The sequence below is a fragment of the Euprymna scolopes genome, chromosome 5 (genome assembly GCF_053919585.1).
Source record: "Euprymna scolopes isolate OS-2025 chromosome 5, ASM5391958v1, whole genome shotgun sequence".
Taxonomy (NCBI): Eukaryota; Metazoa; Mollusca; class Cephalopoda; order Sepiida; family Sepiolidae; genus Euprymna; species Euprymna scolopes.
The window spans coordinates 134,623,725-134,642,653 of record NC_136486.1 but is presented as its reverse complement, the minus strand read 5'-3'; the positions used below and the strand labels follow the sequence as shown (position 1 = coordinate 134,642,653).

Here is an 18,929-nt window from a genome sequence, read left to right as displayed (position 1 = left end):
TCTCTTCTTTCATATGTTTCGCTTTATGGCATTGATTATTGAAACATTACATTCAATTATAATATTAGTTTACTATCTCTCTCTCTTTCTCTCTCTCTCTCTCTCTTTCTCTCTCTCTCTCTCTCTCTCTCTCTCTATCTCTTTATATATATATTATATATAGTCTTATAGTATTGGTTTACTATCTCTCTCTTTATATATACTATATTCATTATACACACACACACACACACATATAAGTGAACGTCCCTGTGTGTTTGTCTGTGTGTCTGTCTGTCTGTGTACCTGTCTGTCTGTTTGCCTGCCTGTACATTTCCCTACGCAATAACTCTGTCATTTTTTAGTCTACAGACTCGAAATTTGATATACAGGGTACTGAGATTTGGGAAAATCAATGTGATTGCGTTTCGGCGAGAAACTTGGCTGTTAAAGGATCAAAGTTCTACGATTTGACCTTTGAGAACTTTACCAAACTCCTCCAACAATTTTGGATCTAAACACTTGAAATTATGGATATAGGTTCCTTGGACATGGATCTAACTTAATAACTTGATTTGAGCCCAAAACAATAAATGACCAGGGGTCATAATAGGGGTCAAAGTTAAAAAATTGACCGTTTTTTTGTTTGTTTTTGTTTTTTGTTTTTTTTGCTCAGCATACACCTCCAAACACCCGGGCAACCCTGAACACCCATGCTAGTATATCTATAAAAGTGAACGTGTCTGTGTGTGTGTGCGTGTGTGTCTGTCTGTCTGTCTGTCTGCCTGTGTGTCTGTGTACATTTCCCTGCGCAATAACTCTTTCAATTTTTAGCCTACAGACGCGAAATTTGATATACAGGGTACTGAGATTTGGGAAAATCGATGTGATCGCGTTTCGGCCAGAAATTTGTCTGTTAAGGGGTCAAAGTTCAACGATTTGACCTTTGAAACCTCTACCAAACTCCTCCGACAATTTTGTTTGTTTTGTTTTTTGGTTTTTTTATTTGTTTTTTTTTGGGGGGGGGTTGCTCAGCATACACCTCCAAACACTCAGGCAATATATATATATATATATATATATATATATATCCTCGCTAGATTCAGCCACTCTGATGAGTCGTAGACGACGAAACACGTGTCAGTGGATAATTATATTTTAAAAATAATATATATAAGGAACTTTGTGTGTGTGTGTGTGTGTGAGTTCATTTTCTATGGTCTCCGAAACAGCTAGGCTAATTATTATGAAATCTCACACAAATGTACTTTATATATCTGATAGTGTTCTTTGATAGGTTTTGTATTAGAATGTCTTCGATAAGTATCTACAATCGATAATCGAAAGTAATCCGATGAAAGAATGAACAGGCGATTTTTATCAAAGTAACACTTCATACAGCCTAACATCACAAGTGCATTGGAGAAGTTGTATTATCAGACAAAAAGTAATACCCAACATATAAAACCAACATTGGGTTCTTTGATATGACAGGGGTGCGTTTGAAATGAATATTTTTGTTTAAAGCACAATTGACACGTGATACTTGACTTTTTGATTTTAAACTTAAATTCAGGCCGTGATGACCGCACAAGCAAAAAGGCCGGGCATATAAAATTAATAGTAGGCTATTATAATACTATCTACACACGCACTGTTGTAGTTAGAACTAGCAAGTCGCCCGGCGTTGCCCGGTGGTAAAATACGTATAAATATATTTATAAATGCAGAATCATTATTTATTATAAACAGAAATACCGGGGGTATTAAATGGAACGTTAAATTCCTTTTAAAAATTGAAATAAAAATCGAAAAGAAACCCAAAAATACGACATGAACATACGAGTAATGTTTTTCTAATCAGTTCAATTCTTTAAGTAAAAAAAAAAAAATACTCGAGCTGAAATCGAAACCAATGCTTAAAGAAAGCACAATTGAAGCATGATACTTGACTTTTGCATTTTAAACTTTAATTAAAGTCATTATATATAAAAAATAATTTTATAAAATCAACAGTAGGTTCTCTGACATGGCAATGTAAATTATTATGTACTGTGGACTAAGTAACTATGATGGGGATGTGAAGCTTTCTTTCGGTGCGCCGCGATGGGTCCCCCGACTAGAGCAGGCAATCGGTCGATTTAATTAAAAAATGGACGATATCACGAATTTCGATGACAATAAAAAATATGGCAGTATGAAACATTCGTTGATGGCTTTATTAGCAAGGACCAAATCTATTCGGCTACCGTTAACCGCGAGAAATGCTGTTGAATTTTAAACATTTATTTGTTTAATGCTTTTTAACGTCTGTCAGAGTGATCTAATCATTATATGATGATTTGCACATAAGAGCAAAATTGACCGAGTTTAATTAAACTGAAATTGCACAACAATAAGGAATGCGTTTCTTAAAGGGGATGACATAATTATTTACTATAAGAATTATTAAATACGTACAGACACTATATATATATATATATATATATATATTCAAGCAAATATTATTAAATACAACGGAGACTTTTTTTCTTATAATTCTTTTTTTTAATTTTTCAATTTTCCGTATTGTCTTTTTTGTTTCAAAATCAAAAATATTAATAAAGGATCCATACATGTTGCTGTTACGAGCGCTTTCGATTCGTCCATGAATCATCATCAGGTGTTAAAAATACAGGATTGCGAAAATGAGGATTGAAAATGAAAACTAAAATATATATAGTCAGTGATGAGTTAAAATAAAAGTCGATTAAGAATAAAAGTCGATTAAAAATTCGAGTGTTAAAACCAGCACGTTCGTAGACACCATGTACGAAGTCCGTCCAACACAGACTACGCAAGACATTTCAGAACGTTACTACTTTTTTGAAATGCAATGTCATTTATATTAGGTTGAAGAGTTCTAATGTACGACGCTTCAAGAATCTTAAAATCAATGCAACCAGAAAACAAAATAATTTCTTCCCTTGACGTAGAAAGTTTATTTACAAATGTACCTGTAGTAGAAACAATAGATATAATTATCAAGAACATTTATAATAATCCATCACTCCCCCCACTTAAAATTAACAAAAGAGTTTTAAAAAAATTGTTACTAATTTGCACTACAGAAGTACCCTTCTATGACCACAATGGTAACATTTATACTCAAATAGACGGTGTAGCAATGGGATCAGTCCTCGGACCAACCCTAAGTGAATTCTACATGGCTGACTTAGAGAACAAAATATTTAAAAACAACATAAAACCCCCAATTTATGTACGCTACGTGGATGACATTCTCATTTTAGCTGAAAATAATGAACAGATACACCAATTACAGCACCTCTTTCAAGAAAATTCAATTTTAAAATTCACAGTAGAGTTAAATAATAACAATAAAATTCCATTTCTTGATGTCCTTATTGATACGTCTAATAACACTTGTAATACATCTGTATATAAAAAACCAACTAGCATAAACTCTAGCCTCCTGAACTTTAAAAGTGAGTGTCCACAAAGGTACAAAATAGCCATAATAAACAATTTACTAAATCGCGCTAAAATGATATCCTCCACAAAAAAAGCACTGCTAATTGAAATAAAAAACATTAAACAAGTACTCATCAATAATCATTTCCCCAAGTACATTGTTGATGAACAAATAAAAAAAATGCTACAATCTTCCGATAACCAGAATAATAACGTTAGCCAACACCGCAATGCAAACCCCATTAATATATTTTACCAAAATCAAATGACGCCTAATTTCAGAGTCGAAGAAAATGCAATAAAAAATATTATACGAAGATACTTGACGCCTGTTGATAGTAATTTTAAAATTAAATTTATTATCTATTATAGGAAATTTCGAACACAAAACCTTGTGGTTAAAAACAACTCTTCACCGGCGATAAAAGCGTTGGAACAAACCAATGTAGTGTATAAATTTAAATGCTCTATTGGAGAATGTAACTCCAAAAATAATACATACATTGGGCATACAACAACAACGTTGTCCCGGCGAATAACTATGCACCTTAACGACACAAGCGCGATTTACAAACATTTAAAAAAAGAACATAGCTGTCCCCCCTCCAATGTTAGAAAGGTCCTCGTTGACAACACAAAAATTATACAACGGGAAAATAATGTAAAAAAATTAAAGATTCTTGAAGCGTCGTACATTAGAACTCTTCAACCTAATATAAATGACATTGCATTTCAAAAAAGTAGTAACGTTCTGAAATGTCTTGCGTAGTCTGTGTTGGACGGACTTCGTACATGGTGTCTACGAACGTGCTGGTTTTAACACTCGAATTTTTAATCGACTTTTATTCTTAATCGACTTTTATTTTAACTCATCACTGACTATATATATTTTAGTTTTCATTTTCAATCCTCATTTTCGCAATCCTGTATTTTTAACACCTGATGATGATTCATGGACGAATCGAAAGCGCTCGTAACAGCAACATGTATGGATCCTTTATTAATATTTTTGATTTTGAAACAAAAAAGACAATACGGAAAATTGAAAAATTAAAAAAAAGAATTATAAGAAAAAAAGTCTCCGTTGTATTTAATAATATTTGCTTGAATGAAAAAATGCTGCCTAAATATACCAATATATATATATATATATATATATATATATATATATATATATATATGACTAATTTAATCACATAAATTAATATACGAAAATATAATTTTATGTGTCAATTTTCAATATTTACTTCAACAGTGCTCAATACATTGGTAGAGTTACTCAATACATTGGTAGATAGGAATATATATGGCAATTAAGCTGCATAGAATATCCTGCGTTTCATTCTCGTGAGAATTCGTAAGGCTTAACGAATTGTCTTTAAGCCTGACGAATTCTCACGAGAATGAAACGCGGAACATTCTGTGTAGCTTTATTTCCATGTATATTTTTATAACTTAATATATATATGTGTGTGTGTGTGTGTGTGTGTGTGTGTGTGTGTGTGTGTGTGTGTATACATATATGTATATATATGCAATGCACACAGGGTGATGTGATGCGCAAGTGTGTTAGCTATAAGGTAGCGTCTTGGCTTACGCACCATCTCGCTCTCAGCAACCACCACTGGCTAGCCTTGCGCGAAACGAGAAGCCGAGTGCGTAAGTCTTCTCCTGTCAGTACACAGCCTCTCCATCATCAAGACCTCTGCTGTGCCTCCTCGTGGTCACACACGGTAACTGGTTGTCATGCGACTCCAGGCTGAATCAGTAGAGGATCTCGGAACAGTAGGGAGTCCCAGAGGGACTGTGCTACGACCCACGGACGTGTGGACATGCCCTGACACATTACCAATCCCTATCCCAGCCATGGGTCAAATGGCCTCACTGCCTTGTGGGAGCCATGGAAATGGATAAGGCTAGGGGAGCAACCCCGACAGAAACGATGGAGTGGAGCCCCTTAGGCGGTTGGATGGCATACTTGCCTCCCTCCGGCAGCTCCTGCACCCTTGTTCATCCCCAGCCGTCTCGACTATGTCTTGCCGTTGGAATTGGGCGGGCCAGGACGAGAGAGTGAGGCCGATGCAGCGCAAGTCCCCCTCACTATAATCCAAATCCAGCGCAAGTCAGGGTGTCAAACATTGCGTCAACACCAAGCCCTGTGGCGATGGGCGAGCGGCAAAGCAGCAGGTGTGGAAATCATTTGGAGCTGTAGCTGCAAACCTGCACACAGGCGGCCCAGAAACTGGTCGTACTCCATTCGACCGAAGCAGCGAGGGGGTGCAGGCAACTTGCTGGCCGACCGAGCAGTTCTTTTCAGGATCACTCTGTTCGCCTCCATGGCATGAGGACGGGGCGATAAAAGGAGCCCTAAACATAGCTGCTTCACCATCACCCCTGGCCAGCATACCGCGGCTGGCGGGGTTTCCCTCACAGCGGTCGAGACATGAGAAAGAAAGGGTTGGTGCTTACCTTAGCATCATGGAATGTTCGTACTTTGCTCAACAACACCAGAGCTGACCGACCCGAGAGAAGAACTGCTCTCGTAGCAAGGGAGCTTGCCCGTTATAAGGTAGACATCGCAGCCCTCGGTGAGACTCGCCTCTCAGACAAGGGTCAACTGACAGAGTCAGGTGACGGCTACACCTTTTTTTGGAGTGGACGCAGCAGCGAGGAGTGCAGAGAGGCTGGCGTGGGCTTCGCCATCAAGACTGAGCACGTGAGGAAGCTAGTCAGCATCCCGGACGGCATCAATGACCGGCTGATGAAGATGCAACTCCCGCTCAGCAAGGCAAGAACCGCCACACTGATCAGCGCCTACGCACCAACCATGACTAACCCCAAAGATACCAAGGACCAGTTCTATGAAGATCTGGAAAGCCTCATCTCCGCTGCTCCGCAGAGAGAGAAGCTCATCGTCCTCGGCGACTTCAATGCCCGCGTTGGCACGGACCATTCCACTTTGGACCGGGTCCTTGGCCACTATGGAGTGGGCAAGTGCAATAGCAACGGCCTACGGCTGCTCAGCCTTTGCGCTGCACACGAACTTTCCATCACCAACACCATGTTCCGCCTACCTACCCGTAGCAAGACGTCGTGGATGCACCCACGCTCCCACCACTGGCATCTGATTGACTACGTCATCATCAGGGCAAGGGACAGGAGAGACGTAAGATTGACCAAGGCTGTGTGTGGTGCCGACTGTTGGACAGACCACCGCCTGATCATATCCAAAATGTGCCTCTAAATCCAACCCAAGAGGCGGCCTCAGGGCCAGAAAGTCACAAAGCGCCTCGACCTGGAAAAACTTAAAAGTCCAGATGTCATCCATGAGCTACAGGAAGCAATCAACGACAAGCTATCTGTCCCCCTCACCATCTCGGACACTATTGAAGATCAGTGGGCACACCTCAGAGACTCCACCTACTCCATCGCTCTCGAAATCATTGGACCCAAGCAAAAGAAGCACCAGGACTGGTTTGATGAAAATGACTCTGAGATTCAGCCCCTCTTGGAGGAGAAACGCCGACTTCTCCGTGCACATCAGAGTGACCCCATGTGTTTCGCAAAGAAAGCTGCCTTCATCAACATCCGCAGCAAGGTGCAGGCCAGACTCCGCTCCATGCAGGATGCCTGGCTCAGCGCCAAAGCAGATGAGATCCAGGAGCATGCCGATAGCCATGATATGAGGAAGTTTTGTGATGCGCTGAGGGCTGTCTACGGTCCCCAGTCCTCTAGCTCCTCCCCCCTGCTTAGCTCCGATGGAACAACTGTCTTGAATGACAAAAAGCAGATCCTTGATAGATGGGCGGAGCACTTTAACAGTGTGCTAAACCGACCATCTTCCATCAACAATGAAGCCATCGACCGACTACGCCAGGAGCCTATCAACGAGGAGCTCGACATCCCACCCTCGACAGAGGAAGTAAGCAAAGCCATCAAGCAACTTTCCTCTGAGAAGGCCCCCGGCCCCGACTCAATTCCAGCAGAAATATACAAAGCTGGTGGACCTACACTGCTTTTAAGACTGACAGAACTCTTCCAATCCATGTGGGAGAGTGAAGAATCACCCCAAGATTTTCGTGATGCTACTATCGTTCACATTTACAAACGCAAGGGAAATCGTCAGTCATGTGACAACCACCGCGGGATATCCCTTCTTTCCATCGCCGGTAAAATCTTAGCCCGCGTCCTTCTCAACCGCCTGCTGGTGCACCTTGAAGATGGTCGTCTTCCCGAGAGCCAGTGTGGCTTTCGAGCGGGCCGCGGGACGACTGATATGATCTTTGCTGCACGCCAACTGCTGGAGAAGTGTGTCGAGCAGCACCGGGGCCTCTACACCACGTTCGTCGACCTGACCAAGGCCTTCGACACTGTTTGCCGAAATGGCCTCTGGCGGATCATGGAAAAATTTGGTTGTCCAGACAGGTTCATCGCCATTGTCAGGCAGTTCCATGAGGGCATGACCGCTCGTGTCCTGGATGACGGCGACCCCTCAGAGACCTTCCCTGTGACCAACGGGGTCAAGCAGGGCTGTGTCTTAGCCCCGATGCTCTTCAGCATGGTTTTCTCTGCTATGCTCCAGGATGCTTTCAAAGATAGTCACTCGCGCATTGTCATCAAGTACAGATGTGACGGGGAATTGTTTAACATCAGGCGAATGCAGGCAGTCACGAAAGTGAGGAAAACCATCATCAGAGACCTTCTCTTTGCCGATGACTGTGCCCTTAATGCCCCAAATGAGATAGAGATGCAACGTCAAATGGACGGATTTTTCACCAGTTGTGACAACTTTGGTCTCACCATCAGTACAAAGAAGACAGAAGTTATGTACCAACCCGCCCCAGGAGATGCATACCATGAACCCGGCATTACTGTCAAAGGGCAGAAGATCCATGCTGTGGAGCAATTCACCTACCTTGGCAGCACCCTCTCCCGCACCGCCAACATTGACATTGAGGTTAATTATAGGATCTGCACAGCGAGCAGTGCATTTGGAAGACTTAGAGACAATGTGTGGAAGAGGAGAGGCATTACACTCGCAACCAAACTGAAAGTATACCGAGCGGTCGTCCTGACAACCCTACTCTACGCCTGTGAAACTTGGACGCCATATAAAAGACATGAAAAACAGTTGAATGGCTTCCACCTCAGATGCCTCCGTAATCTTCTCAACATCCGCTGGCAAGACAGAATTCCTGACACAGAAGTCTTGAAGCGCGCGGGGCTCCATACCATCACCACCATAATCCGCAAAACCCAGCTCCGGTGCGCAGGCCATGTCTATCGCATGCACGACAGCCGAATCCCCAAACAACTTTTATATGGGGAACTCAGCCAGGGAAAGCGGAATGCAGGGGGCCAAAAGAAACGATATAAAGACTGTCTGAGAACGTCCCTAAAAGACTTTGACATCAGCCCCCAGTCTTGGGAGAGTCGCGCTGCTAAACGTTCGGCCTGGCGTTGCGTCATCAGCCTAGGAGCCGACAGGGTAGAGAATCAACGCATGACACATGACCAGCAGAAGCGCAAGAGGAGGAAGGAGAGAGCTGCCGGTTCACAGCCTGCCGATACCGCCTTCACGTGTCCAGAGTGTGGAAGAGTCTGCCGAGCACGGATTGGCTTCATCAGCCATCTCAGGACCCACAAACCCCTGACGCCGAACTGATTGATACCTTGGTCATCGTCGACTTCGACGGACGAGCAAGAATATATATATATATATGAATGGAAATGTATAAAAAAGAATACGAAAAGTATAAAAGCTTATAACTTTTCTTTATTCGTTTTCAATTGGTGACGTGCAGGAATACAAAATAATATATATATATATATATATATATATATATATATATATATATATATCATATCATATCATATCATATTATATCATATCATATCATATTTGCTGTAAAACGGACAGTCCAGACAAGTCTAATCGCTGACCGTCTTTCGTTTTTAACTTAATGACATCGGTGTGTTAATATTTCTGTCAACTGAAAAATCATATATCATTATAAGCATTTGTACATTCTTATCAAATCTGTCCAGGGGACACAAAGCGACACTCGAACTGGCCATATTTTATTCGTTTCACATAAGTATGGGGATTTTAAGTCGTATTTACTCCGATTAACATTGCACTCATATGACTCTATAATGCGCTTAGTTTTGTACTCACATATACAACGTATTAGAAAAGAACGAGAGACAAGGAGAGAGCAGGCAGACAAACAATCAGAAAAGCAGACATAGAGAAAGAGTTAGTAGGAATTTTGTATTTTAGAGATGCTTCTAAAGATATTTCGATTATTACTTTACTTTGACTAGCACCAATCGGAAGTTTATACATACATACATACATAGCTAGCTTCAAATTGACAGACTATGGATACTTACTCTGAGGATGCCTGCGCGTGAATTATTTGTGGCAAGAGTTGCGCAATCTCAAACCACACCTCTCCTGAGTCGACATTGTTAAATACCAGTGGCAAGTGGAGTGGAAGTTCAGAACGACTGGAAACAATGCCGAGGTAAGCGGAAAGCACATACAGCGCCTAGAATTCCCACGTGGTCACCCATCTGGTACTAGCCAGGCTCAACGTTGCTTAATTTCGGTGATCTGACGAGAACCGGTGTCTCAATGTGATTATGCTGTATACACACACACACACACACGCACACACACACACACACACACACACACACACACACACATATATATATATATATATATATATATATATATATATATATATATATATATATAATACTCCTAATCTTGAGTTGAGCATATTGAGAAGTGATACACGAATTGCCATTAGCGTATAAAGCGATGCTCTTTGTATAAACAAATCGAGCTTAGGTATTTTCGACGATGTCAAAACATCGTTTATTCACGACTTGCTCAGTAGCCACCGATTAGCATAATGGTTAGAAGCGTTGACTGTCGTACAGGCGGTCGTGTTTTAATCCTGGCTTGAGGTAGTTGCCTGTCTAGCCGCACTGATGAGCTGTGAAACAGCGAAACAGTAATGTATGTGGATGACGATATATATATATATATATATATATATATATATATATATATATAATGGCATATATATATATATATATATATATATATATATATATATATATATAATGGCGATTAGACGGTTGATGAAGCATAAAACAGTGTCCTTTTTGTTATATATTTTCACTGTTATAGGATTCCATTAATAATCATTCCCTATGAAGGACGCAGGCCGTTCAAAATACTGAATTATAACAAAGATAAAAAATAAATACATGTAATCGTTTTATGCGTCAACCATCACCTACTTGATATATAGATATATATAGAGGTGGTGAACTTTAATTCAACAACTCTATCTTTTAATGCAGAGTTAGAAACTATCGGTTATTTAGAGTTCAGCTTTGTTTGGCAATTCATCATTAAGAGACTGACATCCGAGCAGCGTTAGCAAATCGTGCAAATTTATTTTATAAGTTACGGTTCAGTTCGAGCGACACATTTTACATTAATTGAGTTTCATAATCGACCGTCGAAACGATTAATTAGAGAAACTGTGAATCGTAATCACATTACGTTCAGTAAACGATAATATCCCCTCTGTAAGACGTCATTCAATGCGCACACAACATGCAATTGCTGCTGTAGGTATATCAGAATTTTTGTAGGAATTTTTGACACCTCTAACACGAAACTGCGAATAAAATATAAAAATCTCGTAATTTCTCTGTTAAAAGTGGGTTATTTATTTTCTTTATGGATTATACTTCAAAAATAAACTATTAAAGTTGTTTTAAAAGTAATAGAAATATTTTTTAAACAGTAATGAATTTTCCGAACTCAATATTTTTCAATTTTTAAACTTTAAAAATCTATTAAAATTTTTCTATTGATTCAATTTTTACGATATTTACAGGGTCAATGTGAAATTTTATGTTCTTTCCAATAAACCGAATATAATATTTTAGACAAAGGTTTTTTTTTTATTCACCCCCCCCCCATTTTCAAGTTGCTATTAAAAAGTAAATAATTAATTTACTCACCGAAAAGTAAATAATTAATTTACCCACAAATTGAAAGAGAAAGGGTCAATAAATAATATATTCAAATTTAAAACAAAAAAACGTAGTGTTTTTTAGAATTTTACCTGTAAAGTTTGAAGTTTAAAACCTTTTTTTTTAAAACCACGTTATTTGTTTTTTCTTTTTTTGTTTTAATGGAACCTTGGTCCTTGCTCCTTTAATTGAAAAACAAATTAGGGCTTGAATAAAAATTTTTGAGGAGTTATAAGCTTGGAAAGACAAGGGGTCGAATAATTCACGCCTCCCATTTTTAAATGTCTATTAAAAAGTAAATAATTAATCTATGTACCAAAGTCTTATATATCACAAATTGAAGAGAAAAGGTCAATAAATAATATATTCAAATTTAAGACAAAAAAAAGAACTGTTTTTTAGAAATTTACCTGTAAAGTCCGAAGTTTAAAACTTTTTTTTAAAAAAAACACATTGTTTTTTTTTTTTTTTGTTTTTTTGTTTTTATTAAATGCAACCTTGGTCCTTGCTCCTTTAATTGAAAAAAAATTAGGGCTTGAATTACATTTTTCGAGGAGTTATAAGCTTGGAAAGATGGGGTGGAATTATTCACTATTTTCACGAAATTTCTGACACACCTATTGCTGTTGTACAGCGTAGTTTTGATGATAATGCAAACTTTTCAATTCGTCAACGTGCTTAACAATTAAACTTGTGCCTTTTGACTTCATGGAAATTTTTACGTGAAGATCTTGGTTTGCGCGCTTACAAGGTTTACCTTGTGAAGGAATTGAAACCAAATGATCATCGTTCACGCCGTACATTTGGTGAATGGGCCAGAAGAATCATTGACATTGATCAACCATTTCTTTTCAAAATTTTCGTCAGTGAAGCACACTTTTTGGTTAAATGGCTAAGTCAATAAATAGAACTGCCGAATTTGAAGCGGCGATAATCCACTACGCTATGGTCAAAACGCCATTACATCAAGAAAAGGTCATTGTTTTGTGCGCTTTACGTGTTGGTGGAATCATTGGTTTATATGCCTTCAAAAGTGATGATGCTCAAACGTAACAGTGAGTGAGAAAGAAAAATAATTACCTTCTTCGAGTCTCAATTGGAAGGCATTAATATTGCAAAAGTGGTTTCAGCAGAACAGAGCCATATGCCGCGGAGTGCGCGATACGATCAATTTATTGAGATAGACATTCGATGAACGAATAATTTCACGAAATGAAACTGTCAACTGTCAACCTCGTTCGTGCAATTTAATCCCATTAGATTTTGGAAGGGGGGGTATATAAAGTCCATTGTCTGTGCTAATAATCTCGACCGCTAATAATAGACCATTTGGAAGACAACATTCGATGCGTTATTGCTGAAATACGGCCTCATTTAATGCATAAAGTTGGTGAAAATTGGACGTCTAGATTACGGCATATACGCACGGGCCAATGGAGCCATATGTCCGAAATTGCATTTAATTACAAATGCCAAGCATTAATCTTCCGAATAAACCACATTTTTCTGTGATTTATTTTAATTTAAAGTTCGCCGCCTCTAAAACTCACTCTTTATATATATAAGATTCCAATTAATGCTAGTCAGATATTTCTTATTATCGATGACACAGTAAATAAATAAAGCACATTTTATTAACAAATATTTTAATACATTTCTCTCTATATCTTTCTCCCTCTCTATCGACCTATCTACCTTTGCTTATCCCTATATATATGTTTTATTTTAATTGACAGTATACATTCATCTGATCTGCCAAAATTACCTTTGGTTTTACAAAAACATTGGCATATGAGTCCTCAGATGTTAAGATACTGAATGTATACGATTCTTCAGTCGGTGTTTTTATAGCGTAACGCACTGTTCGACTTAGCGTCCGGTGACGTACAAAAACCGGGGATTTAACAGAGAATCCAACAAATAACTAAAGTATAAAGCAAAAATACAATAAATAACTGTTACTGTAGCCAATAAATATTGCTTTACTACCCATCTGGTTTATTTTTCTGTCTTTTAAAGTAATTTAAATGCTTTTTTTTTTATTTCAAATATGGGGGGGTACGAGCAATTTTGCAAAGAAGATGGCGGCATACAATCTTCTTCATAGGAAACAAACAAGCCGCCATTATTGTTTGCAACACTGCTTATAAAACCCGAATATTTGAGATTTTTAAAATAGCATTTAAAATGACTTTAAAACGCACAAAAATGAGCCAGATATGTACAAAAGTAACTTTTATTGGCTATGATACCATTTATTTCTTGTATATTTGATTTTTTACCCTTTTTTTTTTTTTCGTTTGTTGGCTTCTCTGCTAAATCCTCCATACGATTTTTCATTAATCGCTTAAAATTTATTTTATTTATAAAAAATGAAACTACATTATCAATTTATATGATTTTTTTTGTATGCGCTATTTTCTTTGTCACGCATGCGTACACGATAAAGATTTTTCATTACTTTTGTTGTTTTTTGTTTTTTTTTCTTGGAGAGATAGTTATGGAAAAATTATTTTTAGGTATAATCATGAATTTAATATGTGCGAAAGCGACCCTGTGATGCGGTTTCTGGTATATTTTGATGACAGTAACATCTTTGAAATGTGGCAAGCACAGAAGTTACAATGATTATAAATGTAGCTAAATTGGAGAATGAATCAGATGAAATGTTATGAATGAGTCACCCACGAACATGTGCTACCTCAACAACGAGATTTGGAGAATGAAAACGAGAAAACACGAGTTAACAGACAAAATATATTTATATATCAACAATTTTACAGAGATATAAAATATACTTTGTGTTATGACGTGGATAAATGGAATCCTTCATAACAGTAAAAAAAAAAAAACATGGTAATAAATCACATCGATGGAGAGGCAAACCAATGGTTATCGGTTAACAACGTTTATTGATGTTAACATAACGATTACATAAAAATATATACTCAGATGGGAACAGATTGAATTAGAAATATCTCTGCTACGAAGAACGATGTTCATTCCTCCATTGTCCCAATCACAGACTTTCCGCTTCTCGTGCCGCTCTCGTGGTATTCTCGTTCCTGTGTTTACATACGATAATTCCAGGGACCATTCCACAGTCCAGGGGAAAGAACTCTTCTCTGAAAATGTAGGAGTTATTTCCCTTAAATTGGATTCTTAGATTCGTTCTAATTGTCGTCCGAACACTTTAAAAGATCAATATTGGGCTGAGTTTTAAATTTTCTAAATAAGAAATAGAAAAAAAGCGTCGTAGAGTTCGTTTAAAAGTTACGTTGTATGTATGTATGTGACTTTACTTTCTGTACCCAATATAGTAAAAAAAAAAGGAAAAGAAACTGAAACATGTGCATGCGAGTATTATGGGGTTTTTTTCTAAACAGTTCACTTTTTTTGTAAGTAAAAAATTACTCGAGCTGAGATCAAAACCAAAACCTAAAGACAGGGAATCAAGTAGGATAACCATTAGACCAACTTACCACGATCTTTAAAAGGTGTTTTAAAACCTACTTATTCTTAACATAAGCAAGCTGTCATGTGAAAGAAGTTGACAAACAGATAAAATTCCGATGACCCCCAAGTACCAATTTTTTCATTTTTGATCCCTTAGCAGCCCTTTTTTTTCGAATGAAAATAGATTAAAACATTTTCCACATACACCAAATTTCAAGACTGTAGATCAAAATATTTTTGAATATATCAGATGAGGGCTGTCTTCATACACACACACACACACACACACACACACACACACACACACATTATCACTTTTATAGATATATAGATACATGATACTTCCGCAAACAAGAAGTAGCAGAGCTGGTCAGTTCGAGTAAAAATCGTGAAAGTCGTCGTACTGTCCTATTCGTAGCCGATGTTCCTAGCGTGAGGCTTGCGTATTTTTCGCTTTCTCTCCCGAAATAGCTTCATTAGTTGGTAATTATGGCTTTACCAGCCAATCACAAATTTACAAGGAGGAAAGAGCCGGATGTACTCATGTATTACATCACCTCTACCCGAGTTAAATTTTCTTAATATGAGCTTAATATCTTCTATTTTTACGGTATGGACACAATTTATTCACTTTTTACCAGAGGCTTTTCTTACTCAAGCCTTGCGTGGTAACATTTGGCACACTGGTAATTTTGGCCTTGAATTCGGGGATACCTCCATTGGCCTTGAATTCGGGGATGCCTCCATCGATCTATTAGGACAGGAATTCCAAATGAGAAATATAAGACGTCCATTAAAATCTCGTCGGTATTTTCCGTGATTTCTGTAGTGTGCCTGGGGCTCAACCGATTCCAATGTCTTTTTGCACGAAAGTTTGTTTTCTTTTATGTCATATATGACCTATCCAATTCTTTCGGTTACTATTCCTTTCTTCCCAAAACATTTTTCCAGTCCTAAATTTTTGCAAAATACTTTATACCTAAGCCTATAGACTTTAGTTATCTGCGTTTTTATTGATGACTTGTTTTCTCCGGAATTAGCAACAACATATTAAATACAGAGTGTATTTTTCTTTCACACATTAACTGCTGACGACAAATGTGACGTCGTATTCGGGTTTGACGTGATTTTGTAAACTGACACAAATTTCTAGAAAATTTCTTTCATTTGTGTCCACCCTTTGATTTTTCAGGCTGATTATAATGTGTCCGCAATTCGTTTCGATCTTAGATGGTAAGCTGGCATTGTCACGTGTTCAATTTCTAATGATTTGCAGTATTCCTTAAATTCTATTCTGGGTTCATTGTCGCTAACTAAAATTTTCGAGATTTCAAAACGACTAAAAATTTCGTTGAGTCTATGGTACTTGTTGCTGTTAAATGTTTGCACTTAACAATTCCTGGCCACTTTGTGAAACTGTCCACAATGACCATATAATACGATTCATCTATAAGGTCTGTATAGTTAATATTCAGTCGAGTTCATGGGATATCCGTCTCTGGCCATTGTTGAATTACCGGTGGATGCCTTGCTGCCAGTTGGCATCTTCGGCATTGTTTCACCAAATTTGCTTTGTCCTGGTCGTGAAATCCCCGGATGGTCCGGATGATATTCTTTGAGTGTTCTTTTCTGCGAAGTGGCCAGCATTACTGCTCTATCTGTGTATAATAATTCGTGTTCGCATATAGAAAATCAACTGTTCAACTAGACTTGCTTTTTTTATTTTTTAATGAAATTGTCCTTTTCCGCTATTTTTTACATTTTCCAGCGTAACCGACAGTTCTAACAGTATTGCATAACAATCCACTTTCGTCTTTTAGTGCCGCTATTACTGCTTCTTCGGGTGGTTCCGTATATTTAGGTATCAATATAGGTAACCCATCGGCGTGCTCTATCTTCGTTGAAAGTACATATTCTATTTTAAAATAATAATTCAATAGAATTATACCCCACTGTTGTAGTCGACTTGCCATAGTTAGTATATCTGTATTTTCGAACCAAAAATTATCAGCCGCTTGTGGTCTGTTTGCAGATTAAGCACTCTTCCGTATAAAAACCTGTGATTTTTTTACGGCATAAATTATTGTTAAACTCTTTTTTTTTTTTTTAATTTGGCTGTAATTTCGTTCCGCGGGTAACAACGTTCTCGGGGTATGTTCTGTTGGTTTTGTAGATCGGTCCTCGAATTTGTGAAGCAGTAGAGCACCCAGTCTCTCATTACTAGTATCTGCTGTTGCAATGGTTTTTCTCTTTGAGTCGAAATGTGCTAACGATAGGTTTTTGTTTTTTAGGGATAGAGATACAAAAAACATTTTAGGATAGAGATACAAAAAACATTTTAGGATAGAGATACAAAATAATTTTAAAACTAACAATAACAATAGAAAATAAAACAATAAAAATAAATAAATAAACATGCATATACATAAACTATCACACACACACACACACACACACACACACACACACATATATATATATATATATATATATATATATATATAAAGTAACATATAAAAAAACATTTAACCGAGATTTAAAACAGATCAAAACACTAGATATCTATGCTAAATAGCACACACAAAGGAACGGGTCAACCGGAGATCAACTGGGTCTTTGTCCTGTAAGTGCCTGCTCATTGGCTGATTAGGAAGGTGCGGTGGATACTAGAAAGCTGATTGTCTAACTAAAAACTCAACTGAAGATGCGTATATAAAAACACGAGACAACCACAAAATTCTCGCATAAGCCTGAAGAATCATAGAGTGGATGAAACGCGGAATATTCTGTGTAGCTTAATCGCTATATATATTTTATAACTTACTATATATGGATATATATATATATATATATATATATATATATATATATATATATATATATATATATATATATATATATATATATAAGACGATTCCGATATTTTCACGATTACCGTTATTTTAGAAATCTAAATATTTGATTATAGAGGTTTATTTTGTTCTTTTCTTTTCAGATTACCGTAAAACTCTATGCAATCTATGCATCTATTTTCGCAAACATAAAAAATGTGCGTAGGAGAGGTTATATATAGATTTTAATTTTTTGGAGAGGTAGCTTGAAATCAGCTGATATTTATCAGTGTTTCTTTTGTACTAATAATGGAAAATGAAGTTTAAAAAAAAAAATAAGCAAACCAGCAAACAGTGAAAAGTATCGTTTCTGACATTGGAAACTAGTGTCTGTAGGTATTTAAAAAGTATATATATATATATATATATATATATATATATATATATATATATATATATATATTATTTCTCTTAGTCTGCCTGTCTGTCTGTCCGCACTAGTTTATTTCTGAAACTACTAGACCGATCTGGCCGAAATTTTGTATGTACCATTTGTTATTATCAAGAATAAGAATCATGACATTTGTTCAGATGCAAAGTTAGGGATTAATAGGATTAGTAACCGTAATGATACATTTATTCTAGATGCATTCTAAGTCAACGGACTATAACTTTTACATTAATATATATATATATATATATATATATATATATATATATATATATTAAGTGTATATATACATTTAGAACATATATATATGTATAGTATATCTATATATCTATAAAAGTGAAATTGTCTTTCTGTGTGTTTGTATGTGTCTGTGTGTGTACATTTCCCTACCAAACTACTCTGTCAATTTTCAGTCTACAGACTCGAGATTTGGCAAAAGAGATATTGAGATTTTGGCAAATCTTTGTAATGGCTTTTCGGCCAAAAATTTGGCTGTCAATAGGTCCAAGTTTAACGATTAGACCTTTGAAAACTCTACCCAACTCTTCCACTAATTTTAGGTCTAAACACTGGAAATTTTAGAAGACATGAGTCAAACTTTTTAATATATATACATATACACATAAATTTATGAACAGTACATGGGCCCGAGAAAAGTCGGGCTTAACTGTTAA

The 18,929-nt window shown here is 37.2% G+C and overlaps 1 protein-coding gene and 1 pseudogene across 1 annotated transcript in view; one reads left to right on the top strand and one right to left on the bottom strand.

The window, feature by feature from the left end:
• Positions 1-18,929, top strand: part of LOC145276990 (stabilizer of axonemal microtubules 1-like) — a 79,554-nt gene that overhangs the window by 27,555 nt on the left and 33,070 nt on the right. The window lies entirely within an intron of this gene.
• LOC145277355 (5S ribosomal RNA) lies at positions 9,993-10,109 on the bottom strand (annotated as a pseudogene).